Genomic DNA, 26454 nt, shown 5'->3' with positions numbered 1-26454 from the left:
AATAATTCTAGAATAGCTGAATATCCATATGCAAAAATAATAAACATTGACCTTAACCTAATGTCAAATGCGAAAATTAAGTTGAAACAGATCAAAGACCTAAACATAAGTAAAACTATAAAACTTCTAGAAGAAAATATTGAATATTTTCCCCACCTTGACATTATATAAGTATTTTTTAGGTAAAACACAAAAAGAATAAACCATTAAAACAATTAAAAAATGAATTTCATAAAAAAATTGATTTTTGAATGACATCCTTTAAGAAAACCAAAAGGCACACCAGAAAATGAAAGAAAATATTCACAATACATATATCTGACAAAGGACTTCTATCTGGAAAATATAAAGAAACTTTCTACCTCACTATTAAGACAGACAATCCAATAAAAAATGGACAAAAAATCAGGACATATCACCAAAGAAATAGATTTCAAGTAACACATGAAAAGATACTTAACATCATAGTCACTAGGGAAATGCGAATTAAAATGACAAGATACTACTACACACCTATTAGAATGGCTTTAAGAAAAAAACATGAAGTGCCAGTGAGGATGGAAACTCTCATATATTTCAGGTAGAAATCTAAAATGGTAAAGTTTTTTTTTTTTTTTTTTTTAGAAAACTGTCAGTCTCTTATAAGGATAAATATACTCTTACTACATGACCCAGTAATCTTACTTCTAGGTATTTCCCAAAGATAAAAATCAAAATATATCTCTATACCAAAACTAGTATCCAAATACTCATTGAGGCACAAACTGAAGACATCAAAAAGTCCTTTGGTAAGTGAATGAATAAATAAAACATACTGCAATAAAACTATGGCACTGTCAATTTTAAATTATTTGTAAATGATATCTAAATTGAAAAAAAGACAAACTTGGAGAAAATATTTGTAATTTATCCCTTTAAACATATAAATAATTACTTGAAATTGCAGCCAAAAATAACCGAAGCCCAATAAATAAATGGGAAGAAAAGAAACAACTACTTGCAAAACAAAAAACCTATAAAAATGACTTAAGTGAGAAAAAGTTCAAACCCCAAAATTTTTTTAATGCAAATTTAAAAAACACTGGGATGTCATTCCTCACCAGATTGGCAGTATTTTTAACATTTGAAAATTGGGAAATCTGAATAAGAACAATGGGCTGTATCAATGTCAACCCTTGTTTTGTTTCCTCAAGTTTTGCAAAAAGTTACAACTGGTAAAAACTGGGTAAACAATACGTGGGCTCTCTCTTTATTATTTCTTACAACTATATGTGAATTTACAACTATTCCAAAATAACCACACCATTGTATATGATAGTGAAAAGACTGAAAAAAGTTTAAGAGATCCTTGGTTGAATATGGTAAACACATATAAAGGAAAAGTAAGAAGCCACTGCAAATAGAAGCACGTATGCATATCTAATGTATGAATATATATGTACTTATAACCATGGTTTATTTTTAAATGCAAAAAATATAAACAGCATGTTTGATAAGATCCTACATTTGTTTAAAACAAATACAAACATACATGCACATTCATGTATATATATTATGTATAAGGAAAACGCATTCAGTTGGTGAAGCTGTGAGGACATAGGCTCTCTCACACATGGCTGGTACAAATGCAAACTGTACAATCATTTTGGAAGGATATTTGGCAATACTTAAAACAGCAAAATCAATTAATAACTCTTATACGAGTATTTACCCTATAGATACATCTTCAACAATATAAAAATTTATATACACAAATGTATTCATTGTAGCCTTGTTAGCAGTTGGAAAACACTAGAAAGAATCTGAATGCCTATACATAAGAGATTAGCTAAATAAACTATACTTCATGCAATCAATGAAGTATATGGCAATATAACTAGCAGGTAAAGAACCAGCCTACCAGTGCAGGAGATGTGGGTTTGATCCCTGGCTTGGAAAGATCCCCTGGAGGAGGGCATGGCCACCCACTCCAGTATTCTTGCCTGGAGAATCCTATGGACAAAGGAGACTGGAGGCTACAGTCCATACGGTCACAAAAGAGTGGGACACTAAATAACCAACTGCAAGCAGGATCTCATGTGGCCTTCCTAGGACAGACCCTACCCCATATACTCCTGCTATAGCTCCTCTTTGAAGTACCCAAAAAACAGTACCTCATGCATATTTCCAGAGAAGGCAATGATACCCCACTCCAGTATTCTTGCCTGGAATATCCCATGGGTGGCGGAGCCTGGTAGGCTGCAGTCCATGGGGTCGCTAAGAGTCGGACACAACTGAGCGACTTCACTTTCACTTTTCTCTTTCATGCATTGGAGAAGGAAATGGCAGCCCACTCCAGTACTCTTGCTTGGAAAATGCCAGGGATGGGGGAGCCTGGTTGGCTTCCATCTATGGGATCGCACAGAGTCGGACACTACTGAAGCGACTTAGCAGCAGCAGCAGCAGCAGCAGCAGCAGCAGCATGCATATTTCCTGAGTTTTTCAGATGCTAAATACCACCACCAAATGGAAGAAATTAACTACTTGATTATGTAGATATGGAGCCTAAGGACTGGTAATGTTGACATAAACCAAAGAACTGTGCAGGAGCTGATCGCAAACCATGGAACGCCCCTCCCTCACCTTGCCTTTAAAAATGCTTTGCTGAAAGCCTTGGAGAGTTAGGTGTTTTTTGAGCAGGAGCCACCCATATCTCCCTGCTTGGCCCTGAAGTAAACTTTTCTTTGCTCCAAACTGGACATTTTGGTTTCTTTGGCTTCACTGTGCACCTCCTTCACTAACAACAACAAAACTGAAAATATACAAAGTATTTTCTCAAACCATAATATAAATCAACTAGAAATTAGTAACAGATAGATGACAGGAAACTCCTTAAAGAAGTTAAACTTTAAAGACAATTACATTTTTCATCCTCAGAAGTTAAATCTTTCTTATATTTTTCATAATTCAACTTAACATTTTTAGTCATTCTTCTACATTCATAACAATTGTTTTATGTTCAAAATTCTCCAAACTACGCTTCAACAGTACATGAACTGAGAACTTCCAGATGTTCAAGCTGGATTCAGAAAAGGCAGAGGAACCAGTGATCAAATTGCCAACATCCATTGGTTCATGGAAAAAGCAAGAGAGTTCCAGAAAAACATCTACTTCTGCTTTGTTGACTAGGCCAAAGCCTTTGATTGTGTGGATCACAACAAACTGTGGAAAATTCTTAAAGAGATGGGAATACCAGACCAGCTGAACTGCCTCCTGAGAAACCTGTATGCAGGTCAAGAAGCAACAGTTAGAACCAGACATGGAACAACGGACTGGTTCCAGTCTGTGAAAGGAGTAGGTCAAGGCTGTATATTATCACCTTGCTTATTTAACTTACATGCAGAGTACATCATGAAAAATGCCAGGCTGGATGAAGCACAAACTGGAATCAAGATTGCCAGGAGAAATATTAATAACCTCAGATATGCAGATGACACCACCATTATGGCAGAAAGTGAAGAGGAACTAAAGAGCCTCTTGACGAAGGTCAAAGAGGAGAGTGAAAAAGCTGACTTAAAACTCAACATTCAAAAAAAGAAGATCATGGCATCAAGTTCCATCACTTCATGGAAAATAGATGGGGAAACAATGCAAACAGTGAGAGAATATTTTCTTGGGCTCCAAAATCACTGCAGATGGTGACTGCAGCCATGAAATTAAAAGACGCTTGATCCTTGGAAGAAAAGCTATGACAAACCTAGAAAGCATATTAAAAAGCAGAGACATTACTTTGCCAACAAAGGGCTGTCTAGTCAAAGCTATGGTTTTTCCAATAGTCATGTATGGATGTGAGAGTTGGACCATAAAGAAAGTTGAGTGCCGAAGAATTGATGCTTTTGAACTATGGTGTTGGAGAAGATTCTTGAGAGTCCCTTGGACTGCAAGGAGATCAAGCAAGTCTATCCTAAAGGAAATCAACCCTGAATATTCATGGGAAGGACAGATGCTGAAGCTCCATTACTTTGGCCACCTAATGTGCAGAGCCAATTCATTAGAAAAGACCCTGATGCTGAGAAAGACTGAAGGCAGGAGGAGAAGGGGACAACAGAGGATAAGATGGTTGGATGGCATCACCGACTCAATGGACATGAGTTTGAGAAAGCTCCGGGAGATGGTGAAGGACAGGTATGGCGGGTGTGCTGCAGTCTATCACGTCACAAAGAGTCAGACAAGACTGAGTGACTGAACAACAGTAACAGAAAGCCATTAATTCTGTCATCTATGTCATTTCAGAGTCAGCTTCAACTGATATTATCCTCATATAGGTATTTTCCAGATCTATGCCAGCCTGACATTATTTTTTAAATCTACTTTATTCACTTTTCATGGAGAAGGAAATGGCAACCCACTCCAGTGTTCTTGCCTGGAGAATCCCAGGGACGGGGGAGCCTGGTGGGCTGCCGTCTATGGGGTCGCACAGAGTCGGACACGACTGAAGCGACTTAGCAGCAGCAGCAGCTGCAGCATTCACTTTTCAAAGTGAAACTTTTTGTTATCTTACCATTCTTTCCCAACATATTGGTAGTTAAAAACTACTGCCATAAGATAGTTATATAATCCAATTAAAACATGGGCAGAAGAGCCAAATAACATTTTTCCAAAGACATACTGACAGCCAACAGGTACATGAAAAGATGCTCAATATCATTAATCACCAGGGAAATGCCAATCAAACCACAATGAGATAGAATGTGTTAGAATGACTATTATTAAAAAGACAAGAAATAAGGAGTGAGGATGTGGAGAAAAGGGAACTCTTATGTTCTGTTGGTAGGAATGTAAACTGGTACAGCCACTATGGAAAACAGTATGGATGTTACTCAGAAATTAAAAACAGAACTACCTTATGATCCACTAAGTTCACTTCTGGGTATTTATCCAAAGAAATCCTCATCCCAATTCCCAAGAAGGGCAGTACAAATGAATGTTCAAACTACCGGACAATTGCACTCATCTCCCATGCTAGTAAGGTTATACTCAAAATCTTGCATGAGAGGATACGTGAACCAAGAACTTCCAGATGTACAAGCTTGATTTAGAAAAGGCAGAGAAACCAGAGGTCAAATTGACAACATTCACTGGATCATAGAGAAAGCAAGGGAATTCCAGAAAAACATTTATTTATGTTTCATCGACTCTGCTAAAAGCTTTGACTGTGTGGATCATAATAAACTATGGGAAACTCTTAAAGAAATGGGAATACCAGACCTACCAGACCATTTTACCTGTCTCCTGAAAAACCTGTATGCCAATCAAGTAGCAACAGTTGGAACCTTGTATGGAACAACTGACTGGTTCAGGATTAAGAAAGGAGTATAAGGCTGTTTATTGTCACCCTGTTTATTTAACTTATATGCAGAGCACATCACGTGGGCTGGAGGAGTCACAAGTTGGAAATCAAGACTGCCAGGAGAGAAAAAAAAAAAGATTGCTGGGAGAAATATCAACAACCTCAGATATGTGGATGGTATCACTCTAATGGCAGAAAGTGAAGAGGAACTAAAGAGTCTCTTGATGAGGGTGAAGGAGGAGAGTGAAAAATCTGGCTTAAAACTAAATATTAAAAAAACTAAGGTCATGGCATCCAGCCCCATTACTTCATGACAAATAGAAGGTGAAAAGGTGGAAGCAGGGACAGATTTCCTCTTCTTGGGCTGTAAAATCACTGTGGATTGTGACTACAGCCATGAAATAAGATGATCATTGCTTCTTGGCAGGAAAGCTGTGACAAAGCTAGACAGTATGTTAAAAAGTAGAGACATCAGTTTGCCAACAAAGGTCCGTATGGTCAAGGCCTTTCCAGTAGTCACGTACAGTTGTGAGAGCTGGACCATAAAGAAGGCAGAGCACTGAGGAATTGATGCTTTTGAACTGTGGTGCTGGAGAAGACGCGAGTCCCTTGCACAGCAGGGAGATCAAACCAGTCAATCTTAAAGGAAATCAACCCTGAATATTCATTGGAAGGATGGATGCTGAAGCTGAAGCTCCAGTACTCCAGCCATCTGATGCGAAGATCCAGCTCATTGAAAAGGACCCTGATGCTGGGAAAGATTGAAGGCAGAAGGAGAAGACGAAGACAGAGGATGAGATGGTTGGATGACATCACTGATGCAATGGACATGAACTTGGGCAAACTCCAGGAGACGGTGAGAACAGGGAAGCCTGGCATGCTACAGTCCATGGAGTCACGAGGAGTCAGACACAACTTGCCAACTGAACAACAATTTGAAGAAAATAAAAACACCAACTTGAAAAGACATTTGCTCTCCCATGATCACTGCTGCATCATCTACATAGTCAAGGCATGGAAACAACTTAAATGTCCACCAATAGATTAATGGATAAAGAAATTGTGGGATGGGTGTGTGCATGTATGTGCGTGTGTGTGCATGTGTGTGTGTGTGTGTGTGTGCTTGCTTGCTCAGTTGTGTCCAACATTTTGTGACCTTATGGATTACAGCCCGCCAATCTCCTCGGTCCATGGGATTTTCCCTGCAAGAATACTGAAATGGCTTGCCATTTCCCCCCCAAAGAGATCTTCCCAACATCTTCCCAACCCAGGGATCAAACTCGCATCTCCCACATCTCCTGCATTGGCAGATAGATTCATTATCACTGATCCACTGGGGAAGCCCATGCCTGCCAATGCAGGAGACAAGGGTTTGATCCCTGAATTGGGACAATCCCCTGGTGAAGGAAATGGCAACCCACTCCAGTATTCTTGCCTGGGAAATCCCATGGACAGAGGAGCCTGGCAGGCTATATAGTCCATGGAGTTGCAAGTGAGTCGGAAACAACTTAGCAACTAAACAACAACAACAATGTGTATATATAATATATAAATACAATGGAATGTTAGCCATAAAAAATAATAAAATCTTGCCATTTTTGACAATGTGGATGGACCTCAAGGGCATTATGTTAAGTGAAAGAATTTAGACAAAGACAAACGCTATATGATCTCTTGTATGTGAAATCTTTTTTTTTTTTTTTTTAATCGTAGATACAGGGAACAGACTGGTGGTTGCCAGAGGCAGGGATAGAGGGTGGGAGAAATGGGAAAAGAAACTAAGAGACCCGTATATAGCATCAAGCATACCAACAAAATGAGAGATCCAAAAGAAAAAGAGGGAGAGAAAGGGATATCAGGAATATTTGAAGGAAAAAAAAAGTCAATGTCGACATACTCACTAACAGACCAGACACATTCTCCAGCATCACATCTCTGAAAAATTTTCCCTGGGATGTGTCCAGCAAGGCCTGCAATTCTTGACTGAAATCCACACTTATTTCCTTGCTTTCTAAAACATTATGGATACTTTGCTTCTAAGAGGGCATCCCTACAAGTTCTAAGGGAGGGTAGTTGACTTGATAGCATTGTAGAAGGGGACTATATGCATAGCATTTGGTGTTTCAGGCATATGCGTTTTTCTGCTGACTTTCCATGTGCCCTTTAGACATAATCAGGGATATAGATATATACATTCTAAACAACAACTATTTATTGAAAAGAAATATCACATGAGGTATAGTGTAAAATAACCTGGAAATATTCAAATCAAGTCATAATTCTCACTTCTAGACAGGTTATTATAAAATTTGAAAACACAAAACTGTTTTCCCCATCCATTTTAAGTACATCTACAGATATATCATAAAGCAAACAAAATCCCTGAGCTGCCAATATTTAACCATGACTATAGCTGGATCAGTCCCCAAATAAACCTCAAGTTTCTCATCTGTGAAATGGTTTACCAATTATTTAGAATTTTTAAGAGTTCCAATGACTTGGTGAGTAAAGTATATCGAGTGTAGCAAATATAAAATAAACAGAAGTGATAGATCCATTTTTATTAAAATGACAGAGAACCTTGAAGAAATATTCAGAATCCTGCAGGACTAAACAGGTTTCATATATAACTTGGGATCTGAAGTTGTAACCTCTCTCATCTCTATACAACTCAGGTGTTCATTATAAGTTTTAAGACATACAATTCAGAAGCACAAGCCACGAGACTTCTGTATTGTAAGATGGGCCCAGTCTGACTCCTCTCAATTTTCTAAGTGATCTCCAAGTATCGGTTATCATTGTCTGTTTTGTATCTTCATCTTATCAACCTGTGAAAAGGTTTTAGATTTAGTCTGATTTAGTCTAATTAAAGCTGTTCTAATCCTTCAATATTCTTCACAGGTCCCCAAATTATATTTCTGTATGCTATCTTCTTATCCAAAATGCAGACCAAAACTAAGGAAACAATATTCTCTGTTCTTCATTCAGTTTTCAAATTCGAATAAAGGGTAATTATGAAAAAGGAGTGTTTGAAGAAACAATGCCCAATCTACATATCTTAAGAAATCTAATGAATCCAGAATAGAATAAACTCAAAGAGATCCACACTGAGCTACAATATAATTAAAATGTTGAAACCCAAGAAAAAGAGAGAATCTTAAAATTAAGAAAGGTAACTCACCAACAGAAACCATGGAAGCCAGAGGCAATGGAATGACATATTTTAATTGCTGGGGGATTTCTTTGGAAGGAATGATGCTAAAGCTGAAACTCCAGTACTTTGGCCACCTCATGCGAAGAGCTGACTCACTGGAAAAGACTCTGATGCTGGGAGGGATTGGGGGCAGGAGGAGAAGGGGACTACAGAGGATGAGATGGCTGGATGGTATCACTGACTCGATGGACGTGAGTATGAGTGAACTCCAGGAGTTGGTGATGGACAGGGAGGCCTGGCGTGCTGCGATTCATGGGGTCGCAAAGAGTCGGACACAACTGAGTGACTGAACTGAACTGAACTGAAAAGAGCTCTCAATCTATGAATCTATTTCTGATAAAACAATCCTTCAAAAAGAAAGGAAAGAGATTAACTTATGGCAAGACAGCATGAGGAGCTTGAGTGTCCTGTTCCCCACTGAAACTGATAAAAACTATTAAAAAAAAAAAAAAAAAAAGCAACCATTTAAACCCTCTGGAAGTGGTTTTAAGAACAAACAACAAATGAAGAAATATCTATTCAAGAACATCTTTTAAAATTCACTAAGAAAAGTGAGCCTATGGTATCTGAACCAAAACTACTTTCTCCCTCCCTCCCTCCCTCTCCCATCCCAGCTCAAGGAGAGGAAGACTCTACTCAAGACTCCTGAATTCAAGGCAAAAAACTCCCTCTCCACCACTACCACCCCCAAGTCCCATTTAGAGGCCTTTCTTCTCTGGAAGAACAGGGCATTGGAGTTTCCCATCCAGCTACCTAGCCTGTTGCTAGGGCTGAGTCCTGAACAACTGTGGTTTAGAGGTAAAGGTTCCTTTCTGCCACCTAACCCCCAGTGGTGGAATGAAGACTTTAACTGGACATGGTATGTGGAGAATACTGGGGCCCTAAACATCCTTGCCCTGGGTTGTGAGGAGTAAACAGCAAACTGAGAGGACCTCTGGTTGCACTCTCCCCTCCACTAAGCACTCACCTAGCACAACAGAACTGTCACTCAGAAACTTGCCATTGTCCCTACCCCCACCTCCAGAACTTTTGCTTTTGCTTGAGGGAAAAAGTAGACTTTAAAACAGAGAGCTCCTATTCTCTTCTCAAAGCAACTGAACTGACTTCATTTGCAAGACCATGGAGAAAGTCAAGCCTAGAGGAGCACTGAAAAAACAGCGAGGTTGTAAAGAAAATCTGTATGCAGGTCAGGAGGCAACAGTGAGAACTGGACACGGAACAAAAGACTGGTTCCAAATACGGAAAGGATTATGTCAAGGCTGTATATTGTCACTCTGCTTATTTAACTTATATGCAGAGTACATCATGAGAAATGCTGGGCTGGAAGAAGCACAAGCTGGAATCAAGACTGCCAGAAGAAATATCAATAACCTCAGATGTGCAGATGACACCACCCTTATGGCAGAAAGTGAAGAAGAACTAAAGAGCCTCTTGATGAAAGTGAAAAAGTGGCTTAAAACTCAATATTCAGAAAACTAAGATCGTGGCATCCAGTCCCATCACTTCATGGCAAATAGATGGGGAAACAGGGAAAACAATGACAGACTTTATTTTTTTGGGCTCCAAAATCACTGCAGATGGTGACTGCAGCCATGAAATTAAAAGACGTTTGCTCCTTGGAAGAAAAGTTATGACCAACCTAGACAGCATATTAAAAAGCAGAGACATTACTTTGCCAACAAAGGTCCGTCTAGTCAAAGCTATGGTTTTTCCAGTAGTCATGTATGGATGTGAGAGTTGGACTACAAAGAAAGCTGAGTGCCGAAGAATTGATGCTTTTGAACTGTGGTGTTGGAGAAGACTCTTGAGAGTCCCTTGGACTGCAAGGAGATCCAACCAGTCCATTCTGAAGGAGATCAGCCCTGGGATTTCTTTGGAAGGACTGATGTTGAAGCTGAAACTCCAATACTTTGGTCACCTGATGCAAAGAGCTGATTCACTGGAAAAGACCCTGATGCTGGAAAAGATTGAGGGCAGGAGGAGAAGGGGATGACAGAGGATGAGATGGTTGGATGGCATTACCAACTCAACTGACATGAGTTTGAGTAAACTCCAGGAGTTGGTGATGGACAGAGAGGCCTGGCGTGCTACAGTCCATGGGGTTGCAAAGAGTTGGACACAACTGAGCGACTGAACTGCCTGACTGAACTGTAAAGAAAAACAATTGGGAGAAGATTCAAAATATACACCAAACTGTAGGTCAACGAGTTTGCAGGTGAGAAATGGGCAATAAAGCAACCGGAAAGAACCCTCTTGGAGCCAGAACAAATATCAAACACTAACCTCTGCTAACTATTTCTTCAAAGGACCCACAATTTGATTGAATTAGTTCTCAGAGTAGTTTATGCCCTCAGGCATTATGTAAAACAAAGGATCAGTAAATGCAGCTTGGCTGCTGGCTGCTGGGTGTGGTCAGAGAAAGACAGCTCTAACAAAACTCAGTCACCCCAGGGTGATGGTGGGTATATTCAAATTGCACCTCCCTAAAGAACAACATCAGGGACCTAACCTTGTAGGAAAGGAAACTACAATGAGATACCATTTCACACCCTCTAGGATGGTGGGCTGCAGTCCATGGGGTCGCTAAGAGTCGGACACAACTCAGCGACTTCACTTTCACTTTTCACTTTCATGCATTGGAGAAGGAAATGGCAACCCACTCCAGTGTTCTTGCCTGGAGAATCCCAGGGACGGGGAGCCTGGTGGGCTGCCGTCTATGGGGTCGCACAGAGTTGGACACGACTGAAGCGACTTAGCAGCAGCAGCAGGATGGCCAGAATTGGATAAAGTCGATAATGACAATTGCTGGTGAGAATGTAAACAAGTTAGAGCCCTCACACTGCTGAGTGTAAAATGGTGCAGCCACTTTGGAAAAAAGTCTAACAGTGTCTCAAACTATTAAACACAGAGTTGCTATATGACCCAGCAATAACTCTTAGTTATACACCTATAGAAATGAAAACATATTTCTATACAGAAACTTGTACATGAATGTTTTAGCAGAATCATTCTTGATAGCCTAAAGGTAGAAACAACCCAAATGTCCAGACGGATAAACAAAGGAAATGTAGTATATCCATTCTATGAATGGAAGTCATAAACGGGATATAAAGTACTGATACATGCTACAGCATACATGAACTTTGAAGCAGTATGCTAAATTAAAGAAGGCAATCACAAAAAGCCATATATTATCATTCTATTCATATGAAATATTCTAAACTGGAAAATTTATAGAGATAAAAGTAGATTAGTGGTTACCTAGGGCTGGGCAGGTGAGGTTCAAGGGGGTGTTCAGTTCAGTTCAGTTCGGTCACTCAGTCGTGTCTGACTCTTTGTGACCCCATGAACCACAGCACACCAGACCTCCCTGTCCATCATCAACTTCCAGAGTCCACCGAAACCCATGTCCATTGAGTCTGTGATGCCATCCAACCATCTGGCTTCTGGCTAAAGCATATGGACTTCCTCTTAGAGTGATTAAAATGTTGCAAGATTTAAGTGATGGTTGCACATATACTAAAAACTATTGAACTGTACACTTTAAATGGGTGGATTGTATGGTATGTGAACTATATTTCAATAAATCTATCAAAAGAGAACTGAAGGAGACATTAAGACATTCCCAGATAAACAAAAGCTGAGGAAGTTCACTGCTGACAGACATGCCCTACAAGAGGGAGGTTCTTCAGAATAAAATGGAAGGATAATAGACGAACTTGAAACTATATGAAGAAATAAAGAACACAGGCAAAGGTAACTACAAGGGATTCCCAGGTGGTTCAGTGGTAAAGAATCTGCCTGCCAATGCAGGAGACCCAAGAGACTCAGGTTTGATCCCCTGGGTCAGGTAGATCCCCTGGAGGTGGAAATAGCAACCCACTCCAGTATCCTTGCCTGGGAAATCCCATGGACAGAGGAACCTGGCGGGCTACAGTCCATAGGGTCACAAAGAGGTGAATATAACCGAGTGACTGAGCATGCATGCAGCAACAGCAAAGGTAACTACACAGGTAAATATATAAGCTAGTATTATTGTATTTTTGGTTTGTAACCCCTCTTATTTTTTTCTATATGATTTAAAAAGAAATGGACAAGCTAATCCTAAAATTCATATGGAATTACAAGAAGCCCTGAATAGCCAAAACAATCTTGAGAAAGAACAAAGTTGGAGGATTGACACTTCTCAATTTTAAAAATTAACACAATCAACAGTAAACAAAAGTATGGCACTGGAATAAGGATAGGCACAGAGACAAATGAAACAAATTTGAAAGACCAGAATAAACCCATACACCTAAGCCAACTGATTTCAACAAGGGTACCAGGACCATTCAATGGGGGACAGTCTCTCCAATGCGTGGTGCTGGGACAACTGGCTATGCACATGTTAAAGAATAAAATTGGATCTCATATCATACGTAAAAATAACTCAAAATGGATATATGACATAAATATAAGAGCTAAAACCATAGAACACTTAGAAAAATAAAGATAAATCTTCTTAGATTTATTTGGCAAAGAATTTGCAAAGAAAAAATACATAAAGATAAATCTTCTTAGATTTATTTGGCAAAGAATTTGCAAAGAATTCTTAGATTTGACACCAAAAGTACAAGCAACAAAAGAAAAAATAAAGCAGACTTTAAAAATCTGTATACCACGGAGAAGGAAATGGCAACCCACTCCAGTGGTCTTGCCTGGACAATCCCAGGGACGGTGGAGCCTGATGGGCTGCCGTCTACGGGGTCACTCAGAGTCGGACACGACTGAAGCGACTTAGCAGCAGCAGCAAGGGAAGATCCTAGCTGAGTGAAATTAGAGAGCTTAGAGTTTGTTAACTAAACCAGCCTCTGTTTTCAAAAAATTAATTTTTGTTTGTTTGTTTCTAACAAATGATTCTCTTGAAATGCCAGTTGTCATCTTCCAAGATAGCTCAGATGAATCTCTGTAATAAATCATCCTGTAAACAATGGTGAGATACTTTTTTTTTTTGGTCTAATAAATTAGAAAAAATACAAAAAAAAAAAAATCTGTATACCAAAGAACATTACCAAGAATGCATAAAAAACATATACAGAATGGGGGGGAAATTTGCAAAATTCTACATAATATATATATATATATATATAAACAGACTACTATCCAGAATATGCAAAGAATTTATAGCTCAACAACAAAAAGACACTCAAATTAAAAATACACAAATGTCCAATAAGTGCATCAAGGTGGCCAAAATCATTGGTGATTAGGGAAATTAGAATCTAAACCACAATGATATAACACTCCAAACACACTAGAATGGTTGTAATTTTTAAATTAAAAAACAAAAACAAAAAACAGGCGATAAGAAGTGTTGGCAAGGAAGTGTGGTAATTCTATGTTTAACTTATAGAGAAACTGTCAAACTATTTTCCACAGTGGCTGCACCATTTTACATCCCAGCAGCAATGTATGAGAGCTCCAGTTTCCCTACTTCTTGCCGACATTTGTTTCCTGGCTTAATTTCTTTTTAAAAAATTAGATTCTGCTCTCAAATTTAGAAGAAATTTCAACTGGTCCCTGTTACTGCAGCCCAACACTTAAAATTCAACTTTTAAAAATTTCCCTTCAAAATGTATAAAAAATAACCCATGCTAGAAAAAGTTCATTACATCACAAAAGTTTAAGAAATGCATGGGAAAAAGAATCACTTTACTTTTTTTCTTAAATATTTATTTGGCTGTACCTGGTCTTAGTTGCCACAGGCAGGATCTAGTTCCCCTACCAGGGGTTGAACCAGGCCCCCTGCATTGGATGCACTGAGTCTTAGTCACTGGACTACCAGGGAAGTCACAAGAATCAATTTAAAATAATGGTTATTTCTGAGGAAGAAAGAAGGGATGCAATCAGGGATGGGTACACAGAGCACTGCAACTGTAATGGTAATGTTTAGTCTTTTATGTTTGGCTGGTGAGAAAAGAGGTTCATTGTGTTTTTCTTTATATGTTTCTGTATGTCTTAAGTATTTCATAACATATTATACAAGGCCCCCCAAAAAGACAAAGAAAAGAAAGTTTATCCAACATTCCTTCATCACTCACTGCTGTTGCTGCTTAATCACTTCAGTCGTGTCTGCCTTTGTGCAACCTTATGGAATGTATAGCCCGCCAGGCTCCTCCCTCCATGGAATTCTCCAGGCAAGAGTACAGGAGTGGGTAGCCTATCCCTTCTCCAGGGGATCTTCCCGACCCAGGAATCGAATCCAAGTCGCCTACATCGCATGCAATTCTTTACCAGCTGAGCTACCAGGAAAGCCCTCATCACTCACCACCACCACCAAAAACATTAAATTATACTAGACAGTATCCTACACCTTACATTCTTCACATAACAATCCATTATAGCATTCTCTAGATCAATAGAGGTAAATCTGTTTCCACAGTTGCAAAATATTTCATAATATGGATGTCCCAAGATATATTCAAACACTCTCCCTCTGACGGATATACAGGTTGTTTCCAGTTGTCACAAAAACAAAGCTACAAAGGCATCCTTGTTCATACATCCTTACACACTGGTACATTTATTTCTGTAGAAGGGATTCTTAAAAGTCAGAATATTAAGTTCCAGTATTTAGTCAAGCAATATTTGTATTTTTTTATTTCCTTACATATTGTCAGATCATTTTTTTCAAAAGGTTGCAGCAATTCATAGTCTTTCCAGCAATGTATGAGTGAGATGTGGGCATTTCTTGAGGGAAATTTCTTTTAACCACATAAGCATTTAATAGATTAAATTCAGTTTTACTGTCTTCCCAAACAGTAAACATGTAATGATATTATGCTTAACATAAATTCATTTTCACCAAGAGATCTGAACACGGGAAATTTAGCTCTTTTCTTACTTAGTGAGTAAACAAGCTAACAATTCACAATATAATGTAGCAACTCCCTGAAATATTATCTATACACACACACACACCTTTGATCTCTAAGATGTTTCCCGGACAAATGTTAAGTATTATAAGACCAAAAGTCCTCATTTGAAATATATATAAAGGGCATGGAAAAAATTATTTTAATCTAGCCCACCATGAATATATTACAAACTGATTGGTCTATCAAAACTAAGTTTGCAAATGGAAAGGCAGCCCTTAGGAATTAAGGACCCGCAGGCCCAACAGTTAAGCAGTTCCTGAAAGCGCCTTAGGGAGAGAGAATTTTGCGGCGGCACGGTGTCAATAAAAACCCATTTAAAAAAAAAAAAAAGAAAACGACCCAGAATACCCACTAGGAGCTAGTTTCTGCAACCACCTATCCTCATCCGTGATAGTAAAGTGATTAAGGAGAGAGAAATTACTCTCCAATATTTTGAAGAGAGAGAAAAATGAAATGTACGCCGGCTCCTCCCCCACTCAGTCAGACCATGCGATGCCGAAGTGTGTAACCTTACTAATGGTCACTTTTCAACTCGATGCGAGTTTCAGCACTCACCACAACACAAATATCCGCGTTTCTGGACATTCCTTAGGAGACTCGTCCTTTGGCCGTCTTTTCACATAAAGTATGCCTGCAGCGCTTACATCCTATGCAAATGCCGCCATCTTAGGTTTTAGATGCGCCCTAAGGCATAGGGCGGTAGAAACCTGGGCTAGGCGTCACAGCCAAATAGGCCCCGCGCAGAACCGCCGTGCACTCCCAAAATGGCTCCCCCGGCAACGTGACCCAGCCGCCCTGCGGCCCCTCCCCCAGTGTTCCTGAGAGGTTGCGCTTCCTGTTACAGCCTTTATCGCCGCTGAAATTACCTCCTTATTCCTCGTTTTCTTTTCCTTCACTTCTTTTTTCTTTTTCTATCCCAAATTTCTTTTACCTTTGTCCCGACCCCTTTCCACATTTCTACATATCTCTCGTTCTAGTCAACTTTCACCTCACGCATGTGTGACATTTTTTGATACACAAATTTATCTTTCTGTTATTTTACCAAAGTATCACAAAATGATAAGGTACACTGAGATCTGATTTTTTCATATTTTATAGATGAGGAAAATAAGGCTCAGAAAGTGAAAGTGTTAGTCATTCAGTCCTGTCCAACTTTTGTGACCCCATGGACTGTAGCCCACCAGGCTCCTCTGTCCATGGAATTCTCCAGGCAACAATACTGGAGTGGGTTGCCATTTCCTTCTCCAGGGGATCTTCCTGACCTAGGGATTGAACCCAGGTCTCCCACATTGCAGGCGGTTCCTTACCATCTGAGTCACCTGAAAAGCCAAAGTCTCAGAGGTGAACCAATTTTCCAAAAGCTGCAAACAGCTAGTGAGTGTCACAGTGTACAAACCTAATTCTTTTCACTCCACTGAGTTCTGTGCCCTTATAGATCACGGTCTATTTCAACCAACAAATTGAAAATACGAGAAAACTGAAGACCGAGTGGGAAGACTTTATTTCTAAACTCATACAGTAGATCAATGACAAAATTGAATTTAAAACAAGATGCTTCCTTGTTTATGAGTAATTCTGTGACAGAAAACATCTTTGTAAAGGGGTTGGGATGCTATTCTCCAACCCCAAACTCCTTTTAGACTTTAGCTCAAGTCTTGATTCTTCTAAGAAGCGTCTATATTTATCAAAACGTTTATCTTTTTTGGTTCCTCTCCATGAGGGAAAATGTACTAGCTGGATGTAAGCCAACAAAACATTTTTTAAAACCCAGGCTGAAACTTGTTTGTAATGCATTACATATGAATGGTGTGAAAGGTTAGTGGGGGAAGGTTTGTGCCGCACAGTTAAGGAAGAGACAATTTAGAGGTCTTAATTCCTTTCCAAAGGAATAGTTTCTACATTCTAAAGTTATCTCTAACTTTCTACAAGAATTCAGCATAGAACACCTCATTCTATTCATATGCATCATTACTTTCTCTTTCTTTATATTGATATTGTCACCCTTAAATAGGAGGTAATGGTAGAGAATTGTATAAACCACCTGGGCCTTGATGTGTGGCCATTCTTATGTAAAATACAGCTTAGAGCCAATTTGTGTTGTCAGTAATGTGTGTAGTGAGGTGAAAGGGTCTTAATTTAGCTTAAAGTACATCCTTTCCTTCAGTTTAGACATATTTGAGCACGATTTGGAAACTGGTAGGTAGACACCAGAAATCAATTGCAAGAGAAACTGCTGAACTCTTGAGAAACAAGTCACTTTAAGAGAGGATGGAGTCAGATAGGCAACATTCTGGGTATTGCAGAGAATCTGTGGCTTCAATTAACTTTTTTCCATCAAGTGGCATATCTCTTGGTTGTACAACAAAATGTATTTATTTTAAGCTAGGTACACAACATCTCTCTGTAGTGATTTAATTATAAGTAGAAAGGTAGTGAAGCCTATGACAGGTTTGCTCTGATGCTCTAGGGATGTTTTCTGTCTGGAACAAATGACCATTTAGATTTTAAAGAAATACATATAAGTAATCAGCAGGACTCATTATAGAACAATAGGCTTGTGAAGCTGCTAATCAATTTTAGATGGGGAAAAGATCGCTGGATGCACTGGTTTTATTTAGTGGTGTTTCAAACTGAAAGGTGCTGGACCCAGAGATCTAGGGGCAGAAAAGCCCTATTAATTCCAAGGTGGAAGCCAAGGTGAAAGCTTCATACCCCTGCCCCCACCCACTCACATTATCCCTAGTTGGCCTGCCTTCATTCCAACCGGAGAAAAAAATGCCTCCAGAAAAATACCAGAGACTGGGTTTGGTTTACTCTTCAAGGCTGATCCTCTTAGCTTTCTGGATTTTACTGGTCCAGTCAATACCTGTTCCATTCTCTATGACAGTCCAATTTTCCTCTTTCATAAGTAATTGTTCCAAAAGTAATAAACTGTCTCCTGCAAAGATATAAAATCCAAATAGGCAAAAGAAGTGTTGGAGTTTCACCATTATCCAGCCATGTTTAGCAGGCACTTACTTACAAAGAGCTCTCAGTTGGAGAATTTACAAAGAAAATTGCACAGATCTCTGCGACAAGTTTCTGTTATCTTTGCATTCATCAGATCAGATCAGATCAGTCGCTCAGTCGTGTCCGACTCTTTGCGACCCCATGAATCACAGCACGCCAGGCCTCCCTGTCCATCACCAACTCCGAGTTCACTCAGACTCACGTCCATCGAGTCAGTGATGCCATCCAGCCATCTCATCCTCTGTCGTCCCCTTCTCCTCCTGCCCCCAATCCCTCCCAGCATCAGAATCTTTTCCAATGAGTCAACTCTTCGAATGAGGTGGCCAAAGTACTGGAGTTGCAGCTTTAGCATCATTCCTTCCAAAGAAATCCCAGGGCTGATCTCCTTCAGAATGGACTGGTTGGATCTCCTTGCCATCCAAGGGACTCTCAAGAGTCTTCTCCAACACCACAGTTCAAAAGCATCAATTCTTCGGTGCTCAGCCTTCTTCACAGTCCAACTCTCACATCCATACATGACCACAGGAAGAACCATAGCCTTGACTAGACGAACATTTGTTGGAAAAGTAATGTCTCTGCTTTTGAACATGCTGTCTAGGTTGGTCATAACTTTCCTTCCAAGGAGTAGCGTCTTTTAATTTCATGGCTGCAGTCACCATCTACAGTGATTTTGGAGCCCAGAAAAATAAAGTCTGACACTATTTCCACTGTTTCCCCATCTATTTGCCATGAAGTGGTAGGACCGGATGCCATGATCTTCGTTTTCTGAATGTTTAGCTTTAAGCCAACTTTTTCACTCTTCTCTTTCACTTTCATCAAGAGGCTTTTGAGTTCCTCTTCACTTTCTGCCATAAGGGTGGTGTCATCTGCATATCTGAGGTTATTGATATTTCTCCCAGCAATCTTGATTCCAGCTTGTGTTTCTTCCAGTCCAGCATTTCTCATGATGTACTCTGCATATAAGTTAAATAAACAGGGTGACAATATACAGCCTTGATGAACTCCTTTTCCTATTTGGAACCAGTCTGTTGTTCCATGTCCAGTTCTAACTGTTGCTTCCTGACCTGCATACAAATTTCTCAAGAGGCAGATCAGGTGGTCTGTTATTCCCATCTCTTTCAGAATTTTCCACAGTTGCATTCATAGTCTAAGACAAATAAGTGAGTAACGGCTCTATAAGTGACAATCAAAATAATTGATGCATGCAAAGTTAGACTCTGCATTTGATTTGAATACCTTCATTTTGAAACATGAATTTGATGTGGCAAATAGGAGAGCAGATATAAGTTTATTCATTCAATAATAAGAACTTACATGTAAAGAATAGGGCTACACAAGATGATAGGAAAGAGTATTAATAGAACAAATATAAATGCACCCAAGTATTGGTGCTCAAGGAGATTAGATTCAGGTTGGAGAGGGGAAAATAAGAGGAGTTCTAAGGAATTATAAGCAGTATCTTTGTATCAGGCATTGGACTAGATACAAGGTGGGAATAAAAGTGAGGCTGGGGGATGTGTTAGCCTCAGGGAATTTATAGGCTACTGGGGAAAAATAAAACCTGAAGTTTGGTAATATTTTTATTAGGGGAGTTAAAGAGATGAAAAATATTTAATACATACATCTCAACACTTAGAATAATGTATAAAGTCATACATTTTTCTAGGCTGAAATAATGATGTAATAAATGGAAAGAACAACAACAAAAATCTATGAATGTACTGCAAACCAATGAGGGCAATATATTAGAAGGAAAATATATCATGTTTTTGTTCAGCTGCTCCGTTATGTCTAACTCTTTATGACCCCAAGGACTACAGCATGCCAGGCTTCCCTGTTCTTCACTATTTCCTGGAGCTTGCTTAAACTCATATCCATGGAGTGTATTGACTCAGTGTTCCCCCTCCCCACCATCTCATCCTCTGTTGCCCCCTTCTCCTCCTGCCCTCAATCTTTCCCAGCATCAGGGTCTTTCTTGGTGAATAGGCTCTTTGCATCAGGTGGCCAAAATATTGGAGCATCAGTTTCATCAGCAGTCCTTCCAATGAATATTCAGGGTTGATTTCCTTTAGAATTGATTGGTTTGATCTCCTTGTTGTCCAAAGGACTCTCAAGAGTCTTCTCCAACATCACAATTCAAAAGCATCAATACTTTGGCGCTCAGACGTCTTTATGGTCCAACTCTCACATCCATACATGACTACTGGAAAAATCATAGCTTCGACTAGGTGGACTTTCGTCAGCAAAATATTGTCTTTGCTTTTTAATATGCTAAGTTTGTCATAGCTTTTCTTCCAAGGAGCAAGCGTCTTTTAATTTCATGGGTGCAGTCACCATCTGCAGTGATTTCGGAGCCCCCCAAAATAAAGTCTCTCACTGTTTCCATTGCTTCCCCATTTATTTGCCATGAAGTGAAGGGCCCAGATGCCATGATCTTAGTTTTCTGAATGTTGAGTTTTAAGCCAGTTTTTTCACTTTCATCAAGAGGCTCTTTAGTTCTTTGTTTTCTGCCACAGGAGTGGTGTCATCTGAGGTTATTGATATTTCTCCCAGCAATCTTCATTGTAGCTTGAGCTTCATTGAGCCTGGCATTTCACATGATATACTCTGCATATATGTTATATAAGCAGCATGACAACATACAGCCTTGTGCATGCATGCTAAGTCACTTTAGCGGTGTCTGGCTCTGTGCTACCCTATGAACTGCCAGACTTCTCTATCCACAGGATTCTCCAGGCAAGAATACTTGAGTGGGTTGCCATACAGTCTTGAGACATCTAAAAATCCACTATTTACATTATGTGTAAAGTTAACTTATCCTAAAGTCCTTTTATAAGTTTTTTTAATTTTTTAAATTGAAATATAGATGACTTACAATATTATATTAGTTTCAGGTGTGCAGCAGAGTAATTCAATGTTTTTATGGATTATACCCCATATAAAGTTATTACAAAATACTGGCTATATTCCGTGTGCTATACATTGCATCCATAGAAGTAGAAGATACTAAGGAGAGGTGGCAAGAATACACAGAAGATCTATACAAAATAGAAATTCATGACCCAGATAATCACAATGGTGTGATCACTCACCTAGAGCCAGACATCCTGGACTGCAAGTCAAATGGGCCTTAGGAAGCATCACTACGAACAAAGCTAGTGGAGGTGATGGAATTCCAGTTGAGCTATTTCAAATCCTAAAAGATGATGCTGTGAAAGTGCTGCACTCAATATGCCAGCAAATTTGGAAAACTCAGCAGTGGCCACAGGACTGGAAAAGGTCATCTTTCATTCCAATCCCAAAGAAAGACAATGTCAAAGAATGCTCAAACTACCACACAATTGCACTCATCTCAAATGCTAGCAAAATAATGCTCAAAATTTTCCAAGCAAGGCTTCAACTGTACATGAACCGTGAACTTCCAGATGTCCAAGATGGATTTAGAAAAGGCGGAGGAACCAAAGATCAAATTGCCAACATCTGTTGGATCATCGAAAATGCAAGAGAGTTCCAGAAAAACATCTACTTTTGCTTTCTTGACTATGCCAAAGCTTTTGACTGTGTGGATCACAACAAACTGTGGAAAATTCTTAAACAGATGTGAATACCAAACCACCTGAACTGCCTCCTGAGAAATCTGTATGCAGATCAAGAAGCAACAGTTAGAACTGGACATGGAACAACAGACTGGTTCCAAATAGGAAAAGGAGTATGTCAAGGCTGTATATTGTCACCCTGTTTATTTAATTTATATGCAGAGTACATCATGAGAAATGCCAGGCTGGATGAAGCACAAGCTGGAATCAAGATTGCCAAAAGAAACATCAATAACCTCAGATATGCAGATGACACCACCCTTATGGCAGAAAGCAAAGAACTAAAGAGCCTCTTGATGAAAGTGAAAGAGGAAAGTGAAAAAGTTGGCTTAAAACTCAACATTAAAAAAACTAAGATCATGGCATCTGGTCCCATCACTTCATGGCAAATAGATGGGGGGCGGGGCAGTGGAAACAGTGAGAGACTTTATTTTGGGGGGCTCCGAAATCACTGCAGATGGTGACTGCACCCATGAAATTAAAAGATGCTTGCTCATTGGAAGAAAAGTTGTGACCAACCTAAACAGCATATTAAAAAGCAGAGATATTACTTTGCCAACAAAGGTCCATCTAGTCAAAGCTATGGATTTTCCAGTAGTCATGTATGGATGTAAGAGTTGGACTATAAAGAAAACTGAGTGCCAAAGAATTGATGCTTTTGAACTACGGTGTTGGAGAAGGCTCTTGAGAGTCCTTTGCACTGCAAGGAGATCCAACCAATCCATCCTAAAGGAGATCAGTCTGAGTGTTCATTGTAAAGCCTGATGCTGAAGCTGAAACTCCAATATTTTGGCCACCTGATGTGAAGAACTGACTCATTGGAAAAGACCCTGATGCTGGGAAAGATTGAAGACAAGAGGAGAAGGGGACAACAGAGGATGAGAAGGTTGGATGGCATCACTGACTCAATGGACATGAGTTTGAGTAAACTCCAGGAGTTGGTGATGGACAGCGAGGCCTGGCATGCTGCAGTCCATGGGGTCACAAAGAGACATGACTGAGGTACGGAACTGAGCTGAACTGAAATATGAAGGCTTATTTCTGAACTCTCAATTCTACTGCATTGATGTATATGTCTAACTTTATGTCAGTATCAGGAGTCTTAATTTCTGTAGCTTTGAAATAACTTTTAGAATCAAAAATAATGAGTGCTACAATTTTATTTCTTTTTCCTCTAATTCTTTTAGCTATTCTGATCTCTTGCATTTCCTTATGAATTTTAGGATTAGCTTGATAATTTTTGAAGTAATCAAGGTGGGGTTTTGATAGGGTATGTAGAAAATTAGGGGTAATAATGACATTAAGTCTTCCACCCCATGAACAGGAAATGAATGTTTTCCCATATACACAGGTTTTCTTAATTTTTTTTCAGTGACATTTTGAGCCTTTCTATGAACAAGTTTTATGATCTTTTGTTGAATTTATTCCTAAGTTTTGTTATGCTATTTTAAATGGAATTTTCCTAATTCATTTTCAGATTTTTCATTGCAAGTGTATAAAGCTACAACTGATTGTTATATATTGGTTTTGTATTGTACAACCTTGTTAAAATTGTTTATTAGTTCTAGTTGTGGTAGTTTTGTGTGGATTTTTTTAGGACTTTCTATATACAAGATTACATAGTTTAAAAATAGATATAGTGGACTTCCATGGTGGGCCACTGGCTTAGGCTCTATGCTCCCAATGGAGAGGGCCCAGGTTTGATCCCTGGTCAGGGAACTAGATCCCACATACCTCAACCAAGAGTTTGAATGCTGCAACTAAACACCCTGCATGCTACAGCAAAGACTGAAGATCCCATGTGCCACAACTAAGACCCAGCATAGCCAAATAAATAAATAAAATTATTAAAAATAAAAAATAGATATAGTTTTATTTCTTCCTTAATTTGGATGCCTTTTATTTCTTTTTCTTGCCGAATTGCCCTGAACCTCTACTTCAAAGCTGAATAGAACTGGTGAGAGCAAATATCCTTAGCTTGTTCCTGATCTATGGAAGAAAGGGATTTCATAGGTGCTATATTAGCTTCCTATTGCCACTATAACAAATTACTGCAGTTAGTGACTGAAGATAATACAAATTTATTCTCCTAACACTTTTTGAGGCCAGAAATCTGAAATCAGTTTCACTTAGTTAAAATCAAGGTGCTAGGAGGCTCGTGTTCCCTCTGGAGGCTGCAGGGGGACAGTCCGCTTCCTTGCATTTTCTTCCTTTAGAGACTGCATGCATCCCTTGGCTTACGGGCTCTTTTTTCATCTTCAAATCTAGCAGTGTAGCATCATCTCTAATCTCTCACCTCTATTTCCTGTCTCTCATCTTTTCTCTTTGACTCTGATCTCCTGCCTCCCTTTTAGAAGGAACCTTGTGATTACACTGGGCACATCTGAATAATTCAGCATAATCTCCCCATCTCAAGATTTTAATCACATCTGCAAAGTATCTTTTACCATGTGAGATAACATGTTTATAGGTTCTGGGAACTAGGACAAGGACCATTATTCAGCCTACCAAAGATACCCTTTTTGGGTAAGTTCCCTTCTATTCCTAGTTAGGTGTTTGTTTGCTTTTTTCATGAAAGAGTTTGAATTTTGTTAAAGGTTTTTCTACATTTATTGAGATGATCCTGTGGTTTTAGTGCTTTTTCTATCAGTAGGGTGATTGATTTTCCTGTGTTGAACCAACTTAGCATTCCTGCAATATATCCTACTTGGTTGTGACATATAATCGTTTTTATACTTCCAGGTCCAATTAGGTAGTATTTTATTGAAGATTTTTGTGTCTATATTCTTAAGAGATATTGGTCTGTAGTTTCCATTTCACATGTTTTTATCTGGTTTTGGTGTTAGGGTAATTCTGGTCTCAGAGAATGAGTTGAAAATTGATTCTTCCTCTCCTGTTTTTTTGGAAGAGTTTGTGAAGGACTGTTAATTCTTCATACGTTTAGTAGAATGACCAGTGAAGCCACCTGGGCTGGGACTTATCTTTATAGGCTTTTCTTTTATTACTATTTCTCTCTCTTCACTTTTAAAGGTCTATTCAGATTTTCTATTTCTTCTTAAATCAGTTGTTGGTAACTTTTCTCTTTTTTCATGCTACCTATCTATTTCAGATGAAATTTCTACAGGACTTAAGTTATCAGAATGTTTGTGAGCCAAGTCATTGATTGCTTTTTTTTAAGTCAGAAGTATTCATAGAAGATAACTTTTCTCTGCTTAAAAATGAAGACTGGACTTAGCTCATGGCACTGGAGAAGGAAATGGCAACCCACTCCAGTATTCTTGCCTGGAGAATCCCATGGACAGAGGAGACTGGCAGACTACAGTCCATGGGGTTGCACAGAGTCGGACACAACTGAAGTAACTTAGCAGGTAGGCAGGCATGGCACGGTGGACAGGAATCCACCTGCCAATGCAGGGGACACTGGTTCAATCCCTGGTCCAGGAATATTCCACATACTGAGGAGTAACAAAGCCCGTGTGCCACAACTACTGAGCCCCACTCTAAATTCCATGAGCCCCAACTACTGAGCCTGTGTGTTGCAACTACTGAAGCCCACACACCTAGAGCCTGTGCTCTGCAAAAAAAGAAGCCACCACAGTGAGAAACCCATGCACCACAACAAAGAGTAGCCACTGCTCACTGCAACTAAAGAAAACCCATGCAAAACAATGAAGACCCACTGCAGCAAAAAAAAAAAAAAAAAGATTGTGAGGATACTTTATTTTTTCATAGCTCCACTTCAAATGTGAAATTAGGGCATCTATATAATTTCCTCTATTTCTATTTGATATGCATTTTCTCCACAATAATTGATGCTGTCATCTGGTGATTTGAGCATTTACAAATTATTTACTATTTTTCATTTATTGTTGATAAAGGTTTACATTTATAAAGCATACTTCCCAAGTTGGTTTTTTTATTAGCATTAAAAATATATAGGAAATGTATATGTGAACACACATATTTTCTTTTGCTTCAGGCTCATATATGGTTCAGCACAGCATTGTCAGTTTCTGGCTTTACTTAAAATTTTAATATTTTGCTCACCATGGATCTATTGGACTAATTTTATTTTTTTAATATTGCATTTGCAACTTCATGTCCACTAGGATGACTGTAATAAAAAAGACAAGCATTGGTAAGAATGTAGGAAAATAGAACTCTTATATATTGTTGGTGGGAATGTACAATGAAGGATAGTTTGGCCCTTCCTCAAAAAGGTAAACCTAGAGTTACTACATGACTCAACAGTTCTACTCTAAGTGTATGCTCAAGACAAAATATGATATCTTTGGGCTTCCCTGGTGGCTCAGATAGTAAAGAATCTGCCTGCAATGCGGGAGACCCAAAAGGGAATGGCAGTCCACTCCAGTATTCTTGCCTGGA

General features: G+C 39.1%; 1 long non-coding RNA gene across 3 annotated transcripts in view; it reads right to left on the bottom strand.

Annotated features, from left to right (window-relative positions):
* Positions 1-16250, bottom strand: part of LOC123331762 — a 195384-nt gene extending 179134 nt beyond the window's left edge. Inside the window, exon 1 of one of the 3 annotated variants that reach the window (XR_006548524.1) lies at positions 16019-16250. This is a non-coding gene — a long non-coding RNA (uncharacterized LOC123331762). The remainder of the gene's footprint in view (positions 1-16018) is intronic. The other 2 variants (XR_006548525.1, XR_006548526.1) reach the window with 2 other exon arrangements.
* Between the last annotated feature and the right edge of the window lie 10204 nt (positions 16251-26454).

The sequence above is a fragment of the Bubalus bubalis genome, chromosome X (assembly GCF_019923935.1).
Source record: "Bubalus bubalis isolate 160015118507 breed Murrah chromosome X, NDDB_SH_1, whole genome shotgun sequence".
In the NCBI taxonomy this organism is placed as follows: Eukaryota; Metazoa; Chordata; class Mammalia; order Artiodactyla; family Bovidae; genus Bubalus; species Bubalus bubalis.
The sequence above is the reverse complement of the archived record's forward strand: the minus strand, read 5'-3'. Positions and strand labels throughout refer to the sequence as shown.